Source organism: Euprymna scolopes, chromosome 2 (assembly GCF_053919585.1).
Source record: "Euprymna scolopes isolate OS-2025 chromosome 2, ASM5391958v1, whole genome shotgun sequence".
In the NCBI taxonomy this organism is placed as follows: Eukaryota; Metazoa; Mollusca; class Cephalopoda; order Sepiida; family Sepiolidae; genus Euprymna; species Euprymna scolopes.
In genome coordinates, this window is record NC_136483.1 from 99,177,036 (window position 1) to 99,186,950 (window position 9,915).

Below are 9,915 nucleotides of genomic sequence, written 5' to 3' on the forward strand. Positions count from 1 at the left end.
GAGCTTGATTTGGGTAAATTTCTTAACCTTTGAACGAATTAATTCTGTTTCTTTTAATTCAAATTGGAATAATTATTTAGAGATACGATTTTCCGAGATCCGTCTGTGATCATAGAATGAATTAAATTCGTATCTGAAAGAATTATTGTACTTCAAATTTGTCTTGAAAAACCTGTTTTTGCTTTCAACATTTTAAAAATATACGCTCGTGTTTTACAGTTCCAATTTCACCCACTTCGTTTTTTTAATAAGGAGTCAACACTTATCGAGGCCTAAATGCCACTAGAAGATAAGTGTCGATGAGTTTGTAAGGTGGAGAGTGGGATAACACCATGATAATAAGTAAGGATTGTTGAAATTGGGCAGAAGATTAAAGGACACGAATTTGTTTACATAGCACTTTAAAACGACTATGTCGTAGTCAGTCTGGAAGCAACCCCGCGATATTGCCTTCTGCAAATGTATAGTTCAAAGAAAAGAACCCCTGCCCATGAAAGCTCGGTTTAGTTTTAGGTATACAGATGGGAAAGGGGAAATCATTTATTGATAGTGGTTTTAGCTAGACGAGTTTTTGTTGTGATATTTTTACAGACGGGAGAGAACTCAACTGTTTAGGTGGATGTGTATATCATCATCATAAGTTTCATCTTCCGCTTGGTGCGGGTTACAAACGCATGTACGAAGGGCGTGCAATAGCAATAGCCCTGACCCACTTCCCATAGCAGTAGAGCAACGAAACTTGGCACAGTTATTAGTCTTTCTCTACATAGGAAGCACTCAAAGTTATGCATTTCTCCCATCGTTTGATGCAGCTCTGGAGACCGTTTTTGTAGAACACCTTAGGTTGGTCCTCCAACCACGACGTGACTTCAGAAATAAAGGCTGCATCATCTGGGAAACGCTTTCCTTTCAATAAAAACTTCATAGCTGGGAAGAGGTGAAAGTCAGAGGGTGCAAGGTCAGAAGAGTAGGGAGGATGGGGTAGGATTTCATAACCACACGCCTGTGCTTCTGATCTGGCGACATGCGAGTTGTGGACCGGAGCGTTATCCTGCAAGAGGAGGGTACCTTTGCTGATCTTGCCCCGCCTCTTGATTTTGATAGCTCCCCTTAATTTCCTCAAAAGTGAAGCATAATAGGCTCCTGTAATTGTGGTACCCTTTGCCAGAAAATCTGTCATCACTACTCCGTCCTGGTCCCAGAAGACTGTGAGCATGACCTTGCCAGCAGAGGGCTGCACCCTTGCATTCTTTGGAGGTGGTGAGTCCAAGTGCTTCCACATTGACACATTGACTAGGTTTTTGTCTCTGGATCATAGTGATAGACCCAGGTTTCATCCTGTGTAATCAGTCTTTTGAAAAACTTTGACTTATCTTCTTGGCACATCTCCAAATTCATCCTCGAGCACTCGACGCGTTCTTGCTTCTAGAATGGTGTGAGCAACCTGGGAATCCATCTGGCAGACACCTTATACATATGCAAATGGTCATGAATGATAGTTTCCACAGACTCTGTACTAATCTTGACATCTTGGGCTATTTGGCGAATAGTAATGCACCGATCTTCCAAAATGGCAGCCTCAACTTGACAAACAGATGCCTCATCAATGGCAGAAGGGGCGGCGACCAGGTCTGGAAGCTGTTTCCACAGACTTCTGGCCATGTTTGAATTCACGATGCTAGCGTTTTACAAGGTCATATGATGGGGCATTATCACCATAAGTTTCTTTCATTTCATCAAAAATCTCCTGTGGTGTGCGTCCTTTCAAATACAAAAACCGGATCACTGCTCGACATTCAACAGGCTCCATTTCACACCTGACTCAATTCAAACACCTGTAAAACAGAAACCACAATTAGCTCAGAGCTGTAATTTGCCACATAACCCGTAGAGATATAAATCATTGCACATTAAAAATTTCAGCTAGATCAGACAACTGGAAGTGCGTCAAGGGCATTACTTATTGCACGCTCCTCGTAAAATATTTTTCGGCATTCCCTTCTATCCAGGGCAAGTTGGTTGAAAGACGCCCAACTGTTGAGAGATGCCCAATCAAACACATTTTCCCTCCACCTTCTACTTGGCTTTCCTCTGCCTCGTTTGTCTGTTAACATACACTCAAAATATAACTTTGAGAGGCCACTGGTTGATTGTTTGACATGGCCAAAGAGTTTTAAAGTTTTACTTTTGACTTTATCAAATCGAGGGGGTAGGGACGTATTTTGACGGAAGGTGGATTTTTGGTAATTTGATCAGGCAATGTCCCGTAATGAAACGCATTACGTAATTTTGAAACAGCTGAATGCGATTGGCTAGTTGATTAGTCCATGGGTGTAATCGTGTTCCATGCTATATTTCGAGGTAAGACTTCCTTATCAAATTAGTAAGGGTTGTTGAAATTGGAAAGAATTTTAAAGGAACAGGAATTTGTTTCCATGGAACTTCAAAACGACTATGTTGTAGTTAGTCCGAAAGCAGCTTGGGATTATCAATTGGAGCTCTGTCAAACACCTACCATGAAAAAAACGATAGAGCAGAGAGAGAGAGAGAGAGAGAGAGAGAGAGAGAGAGAGAGAGAGAGAGAGAGCAACATGTCTTTTTTACATAGGAGTCACTACTTATCAAGGCCCAGAGGCTACTCAAGGATAAGGGTTATAGAGTGTACAGTAGTCAATGGGATAATGTTATAGTAATCGTTAGTAATGGAAATTTGGTAAATTGGATTACTTAAGGGGGCGTTTTCCGTTATGAAATGACTGTAAGGAAGAAAAAGAGGAGATACCCTACTAGATTTCGAAGTTGATTTTGCACTCTGTCAAGGCATTAAAGTGAGTTCTGGGCGACATTTTCCAGATGTGGCAACAGTACTCACTTTAATGGCGTATTTGATTCTTATACAAGAGTGAAATATTTTCTGGGGCGGTAGAATGGTTTAACCATTTTTCCCAGTGACCATAGCAATGGATTTGATGCAAGCCTCTCATTTTAAGTCCAAAGTAATGGTCAGTCCTACAAGCTTATCAAAGAAAACGGCTTCCTCGAGTGAAGGGTCATTCATTTAAATTTAGGCTAAATGAAGATCTGAACGTTGGTGGTGAAAAGAGAAAAGTTTAATTTTAGACGCATCAAAAAAAAAGCGGTCACTTTTTCCCCACTCCATCACGTGTCCCAGATTGGCAGACAAAAAATCAGAAAGATCGTGATAAGTAATCCTCTTTGAAGTGTTGTCAGAGATGGGTGTGTCATCTGCATAAATATTGATATTGCTTCCCACTTCATCCCTTTCATACTCCTCTTTTACTCTCATCACAACCGCAAGTCTCATCCTCTCACGTCCCATTTTTCTAAATTTCAAGTCTCCTACACCTGCTACGAATGGAAGCTTGATACAAAATAAACGAATGAACGTACTACTGTATTAATATTAGAGTTATTAGTATTATTTATTTATCTGTAATGTTACGTTGGCTTAATCAACGTCTGTTTCCCTGTGGCTTTTCTGATATATTTTATTTACGCAAAATACATGACAAACAATTTCTTACTTAAAACTATTTTAATTGTTTTAATTAGTCGAAATTTGTAATTAACTTACCATCTCCTCTCACTGAATGTTGTTTATCTCCTCTTATTTTATCTCTCTTGCTTTTCTTATATATATATATATATATATATATATATATATATATATATATATATATATATATATATATATATATACACACACACAGACACATATATATATATATATAATATATATATATATATATATATATATATATATATTTGTATATTTTGTCAGCAAGTCAATATTCAAGCACGTCGAATTGAATACGACGATTTGGATGCACCGATTGAAAGCACTTGAGAAGAACATGGTCGAACAACAACTACTGGGCGCCATAATATACAATATGCCATCCGAAATTTTAAAAAAAGACCGCTCGGGAAATTGAAAAGTTATTCAACAAAATTGAAAAAAAAAGAACTCAGTGGTGTTTAATCAGACGTCCGTGAATATATATATATATATATATATATATATATATATATCACAGTTAGTGAATCTATTTTGCCCTTAACTCATCAAATTCAAATTAATAATTTAATATAACCGGATATTGCAAACAAGGTTTTAGGGATTGTTTTTTTTTTTTTTTTAGTTCCGTATATACAAGCATGTGTAATAGATTATAATTAATGATGTTATTTTCGTAAATATGGATAAATTAATTATAATTAATAAATTTACTAATCATTAAATAGAACATTTCTGGCAGAATATACCTAAATTAATAGAATTTGTTAGTACGGACAAAATGGCGTAATGTAAACATATTATAAGCTATTATGGAAAACTAGTGGGCGCCTTTGTTTGAGAATGTGTGACTTTGTAATAAAGATGCCCCGTGGATTTCAGACATAGATACTTATTGAAGTCTTAAATGTAATTGTCAGAAATAACACATATGATAAAGAGAAAGCTGGATCGATTTCAGAATAAAGAGAAATACACGAGATCTTTAATTATAGCAAACTGGAAGACTGTGCCAACCAGCAATGTGGCAAATATTTTCTTGTAAAGAATCAATAGATAATGAATAGGGCTATGACAACAGCATATTATTTTCGTTGTTTTGATTCTCTAGTATATATCCATTGATTTCTTATATGTTTTTTATGTAGAGTGATGTGGTTCTCGGTTGATTAATTGTGTCTAACTGTGTCGGATATATACTCGAGAGGCAAAACAATGAAAAGAATATGCTGTTGTCATAGCCGTAATAATGAAGGATCCGTTGAGTGACTCAATAAAGAATCGGTCACTGATTAGGACGCGATGATAATGGCTTTACAAGATCAAAGCTTGATGATCGATGGCTTTAAGTAGATGAATGATCACAGCAACGACAGCAAATCCAAATCCTGAAACACAAGAGTATAGAGTGTGAACCACCTGACTTCCAGCTGTAAGATTCTGCTGTGAGAGGGGAGGGAGGGCTACTATACAATTCGACACAATGGAGTCTGTGAATATCTCCACCGGATCATATGTAAAATAACTGATTATTTAATATCGCAGCAAGTTCTGGGAGCATGTACCAGAAAGCACAGCTAAAAATAAGACACAGAGCATCCAATATCACTATGCAATCCTCAGAGATACATGCTTAGAGAACGGAGCTGTTAATTCTACACAGTGATGCGCGATGAGGGAGAAAGTAGCAAACCTAGTTGAAGTCCCTTATGATGTTGACCTAAAACTGAAAGGGAGAAGATAACTAAATACAGAAGTCTTATGTATGATCTGAAAAAAAATCTCAAGTAGACATCTATGCTGACGACACTACCATTTATGGTAGCACATCTAAGACAGTAAACGACCAAGTTCTCTCAAATTCTCTCTCCTCTGATCTTGACCACGTAGTACACTGGGGTAAAGAATGGCTGGTTACTTTTAATGCATCTAAAACCAAGCTTCTCTCTTTACATCATCAACATTCTGATCCACATCTGACATCAATTGAAATGAATGGCTCTCGTCTTCAGGAGGCCTCAAGTTTTGACAAACTTCTTGGCTTGACCATTACTCCTGATCTTAAATGGAACACGTACATCAAATCTGTTGCCAAGGCCGCTGGAAAAATGGTGGGATCTTTCTATCGATCCAGTAGATAACTCACTGCTGATGCTATTCTCTATCTATATAAGAGCCAGGTACGTCCAAGGATGGAATACTGTTGCCACATCTGGGCAGGGGCTGCTAGAAAGGACTTGGCCTGCCTTGATAGAGTTCAAAATAGACTTCGTAGCCTCGTAGGAGATGTCCTTTTCTCTTCCTTGCAACCTTTATCTCACAGAAGAGAGGTTGCGAGTTTGTCTCTGATGTATCGTTATTTTCATGGAAAGTGTTCGACTGAGCTTCAATCTATGGTCCCCCCTCGCCAAACTTTCACAAGAAACACTCGTCTAGCTGTACACACTATCAATAATTTCCCCCACTCTTTATCTGTGCCTAAACCTAAACGTAGATTCCATGAACAAAGCTTTTTTCTTAGAACTGCACGCCTGTGGAATTGTCTTCCGTTTTCCTGCTTTCCGGCTGACTACAATATGGTTGTCTTCAAGTCTAACGTAAATAAGTTCTTGATGAGCCGTTCCATATAAGTTATCAACTTTACCAAATTTTCATTACTAATGATTACTATAATGTCCAATTTCTACTGTACACTCTTTAACCCTTATCCTTGAGTGGCCTCTTGGCCTTGATAATGTGGTGATGCCTATGTAAAAAAAAAAAAAAAATCTTCATTATTCTAGTAAGTATAGGAGCACCCGGACTTACGAAAAAAGAATTTTAAAATTAGCTAAAGAGCATACTCAGTAAACCAAGTGCAAGAAAGAGCCAAACAATTGCGCTTCAAGAAACAGTTAGAATACTAAAAAGATCTTTCAGTTGGATCTCTGAAATTACGGGTTGATATCTGACATCCTGTGAAATGCTCCCTCAGCAAAAATCAAAATCATAGAAAAGCTCAAATCCTTAGATAAGATTCGAACCTGCGTCCATGAAAGAACCATCATAATATGCAAAAATGGAGATATCGTAATTTTAATTAAAATAATTTTAGTTTTTGTCTTAATTCAGAATGGCTTTGGGTGGAAGGGGCAAATTTCCCCCTGGATTAAAAAACAACATTGTGTTTAACTCTGCTCTTGTAATGAATAAGAACTTTCTTGTATAAAGGTTAGCGTGAACCGGAATGGAGCTAACGCCCATGAGAACTCTTTGAACATGCCCACGAGTTCGTACCAGAGTAATTCTTATCATTATCCCTTTGTTCTTGTTTTATTTTCCTGGAGGAAATATTTTTCGGAAGTTCCTGAAATCCCGATCGAGATGCAAAGAGGAAAATGTTTTCCTGTTAATTGCCGATACGGTTTTTCATTTGCAATGGCTACGAATTTCGCTCACGACAAAAAAGGTTGGAATATGAATCTTATGCGAGGAGTATCGGCATAGTTTGTGAGAAAATGGCGAATTTCATCTTTTGCTTTGTTTTGTTTCGGTGCGTTTGTGGTCAGATGCTTACCGCAAAAGGAAATGCCTAAAATGACTGACCGGAAGTAGATAATATGTACTTTATAGTAAAAGCAACGAACACGAATGATCGGAAAAGGAGGAATGTCTTATGGAATAAATATTTTTAAAAAACGTGAACAATTCTTTTTTGTAGATGAAGAAAGAACGATACATAAAAAGAAAAGGGAATGGAAGATTTAAGACGAAGAAAAAAATGAAAGAAAAAACTCGTTTTGTTTCGTATAAAAATGAAGGGAGAGGGCAAAAAGAAAAACAAAGAAGAGATAGAGAGGGGGGAAGAGAAATAGTGAGAGACGAGAGGGAAAGAGAGAACGCCCAAAGATTAATAGAAGAAATAAAACAAGAAAGAAAAAAAAACAGTAATTGGTAGAAATAAATTACAAAAAAAGTTGGATTTTTTTTTGTAAGAAGTTATTAACAATTCAGAAACAAACAAATATTTCACTTCTGTGAAATTGATGAAACATGAAATGTCATTTCAACAACGGTTTTCTAGATATTACATTTTTTTTTTTTTTTTTTTTTTTTACACAGTGATCACCACTTATCAAGGCCCGGAAGCCACTCAGGGATAAGGGTTATTGCAAGTACATTACGTTAGTGTGGAGATTTGATGAAGTGTTTACTTAAGGGGGCGGTTCATTAGGAATTTGTTAACATTGGACTTGAAGACATCCAAGTTGTAGTCCGGAGGGAAGCAGGCAGACGGAATAGAGTTCCACAGGCGTGCAGTTCTAAGAAAGAAGCTTTGTTCATGGAATCCGCGTTTTGATTTAGGCACAGATATAGAGTGGGGGAAATTTTTCACAGTGGATTCAGCTAGACGGGTGTTTTTCGTGAAAGATTGGCATTCAACTTCATTTTCATTTTTGTAAGAATAATTCATAGCTTACATTTATTTTACGGAAACGAAATTAATATTAACCTTACATTTTTAAATCTATATATCTATGAAAGTGAGAATGTGTGTGTGTGTGTGTGTGTGTGTGTGTGTGTGTGTGTGTGTGTGTGTGTGGATAACTTTCAATCTACATACTCAACGAATTTTGGATCCACAGATTTGAAATTTGGTATATACGGTATTCAGACACGTGGACAACGTTTTAATCGGTTTTCATCCGGAAAAAAGTAGCTGCTAAGGGTGTCAAAATTTAAAAATTGGTATTTGGAGATCATCGGATTTTTATTTGTTTTTCTAATATTTTACGACTGCGCATACGCGAATCGTTCACATGAAAACTGCCTTATGTTAAGAATAATTAAGTTTGAAAATACTTCTTAAACCGTGTCAAGCTCGCCTAATGGTTATCGTACTTGACTTACTGTCTTTAGGTTTTTGATTCGATTTCAGCTCGAGTATTTTTTTTACTTATAAGTGAACTGTTTAGAAAGAAAAACAATTCTCGCATGCACAAGTCTCAGTTTTCTTCCATATTTTTTGTTTTTTTTACTTCATTTTTTAAATGAATTTAACGTTATGTTTAATACCGGACAACGCCGGGTACATCTGCTAGTTAATAAAAAAAAAAAAAAGCTTCCAAGCAATTAGCATGGACACAGGCGAATCTGGTTAAGATGATGTGACCTGTAACTCTTGCATGCGTGATGTTGCTATTCACAAAGTCATTATAATAATGGCAAAGCCTGAAAGTGAACGTGATTTCTTAGTGATATTCCAATAAGTTTCCTTAAATTTTCCACAAAGACATCAAAGTATAAAAGACTATGAAATAGAGATATCAGTAGTATTTGAAACACTAACTTAATAAATCCAATTGCAAATATCGTTGGCAAAAAAACATGTTCGTAACAATCACAACTAACATCCTGCGAAAAGCTTTGTCCATCTAGTAATTATTCAGTGCTTGGCCCCGGCTTTGGTATTATCTACTACCAGAGCCTCATTTAGGGTCCAAGACACTTAGGCACCTGGGCCAGTAGGGGGAAAGTGGGAGTCGGGGGAGGGGCTTCTCTAACTACTTTGCAAGTCATTTTATTGAAACTTTATTTCAGCCCTAAAGTAGACACTATCGCCATAATACCTCATTCTAAACAAAAAAAAAAAAAATATTTAATGTATTTCTAAAGTAGACACTATCGCCATAATACCTCATTCTAAAGTAGACACTATCGCCATAATACCTCATTCTAAAGTAGACACTATCGCCATAATACCTCATTCTAAAGTAGACACTATCGCCATAATACCTCATTCTAAAGTAGACACTATCGCCATAATACCTCATTCTAAAGTAGACACTATCGCCATAATACCTCATTCTAAAGTAGACACTATCGCCATAATATCTCATTCTATCCATGGAGTTTATCTACTTGAAAGATCCCTAGCTTATGTTTTGAACTTTATTTACAAAAAAAATCTTTATTTACAATTTCTGAAAAAAATGGAAAAACATGTATGTCCAGGAAAACAAAGCAAAATATTATGCACAATTTTTTTTCTTTTTTATAAAATAGCAAACATAAAAGGATGAGGTGATGGAAGAGGGAGGGGGGGTAAGCTTAAATACACCCAAAAAGAAAGAAAAAGAAATCAACTTAAACTTTGTCCATCTAGTACATGTATATGCATGCATACAAGTGCGGTGTTATTTATATTGCATTATTTCTGGTATTAGATCTCTGAGAGAGACCCGGATAGAAATCTATCTATCTATAAAAGTGAACGTGTCTCTGTGTCTGTGCGTCTGTGTATCTGTCTGTCTGTGTAAATTTCCCTACGCAATAACTGTCAGTTTTTAATCTACAGACTCGAAATTTGATATAAAGGGTACTGAGATTTGGGACAA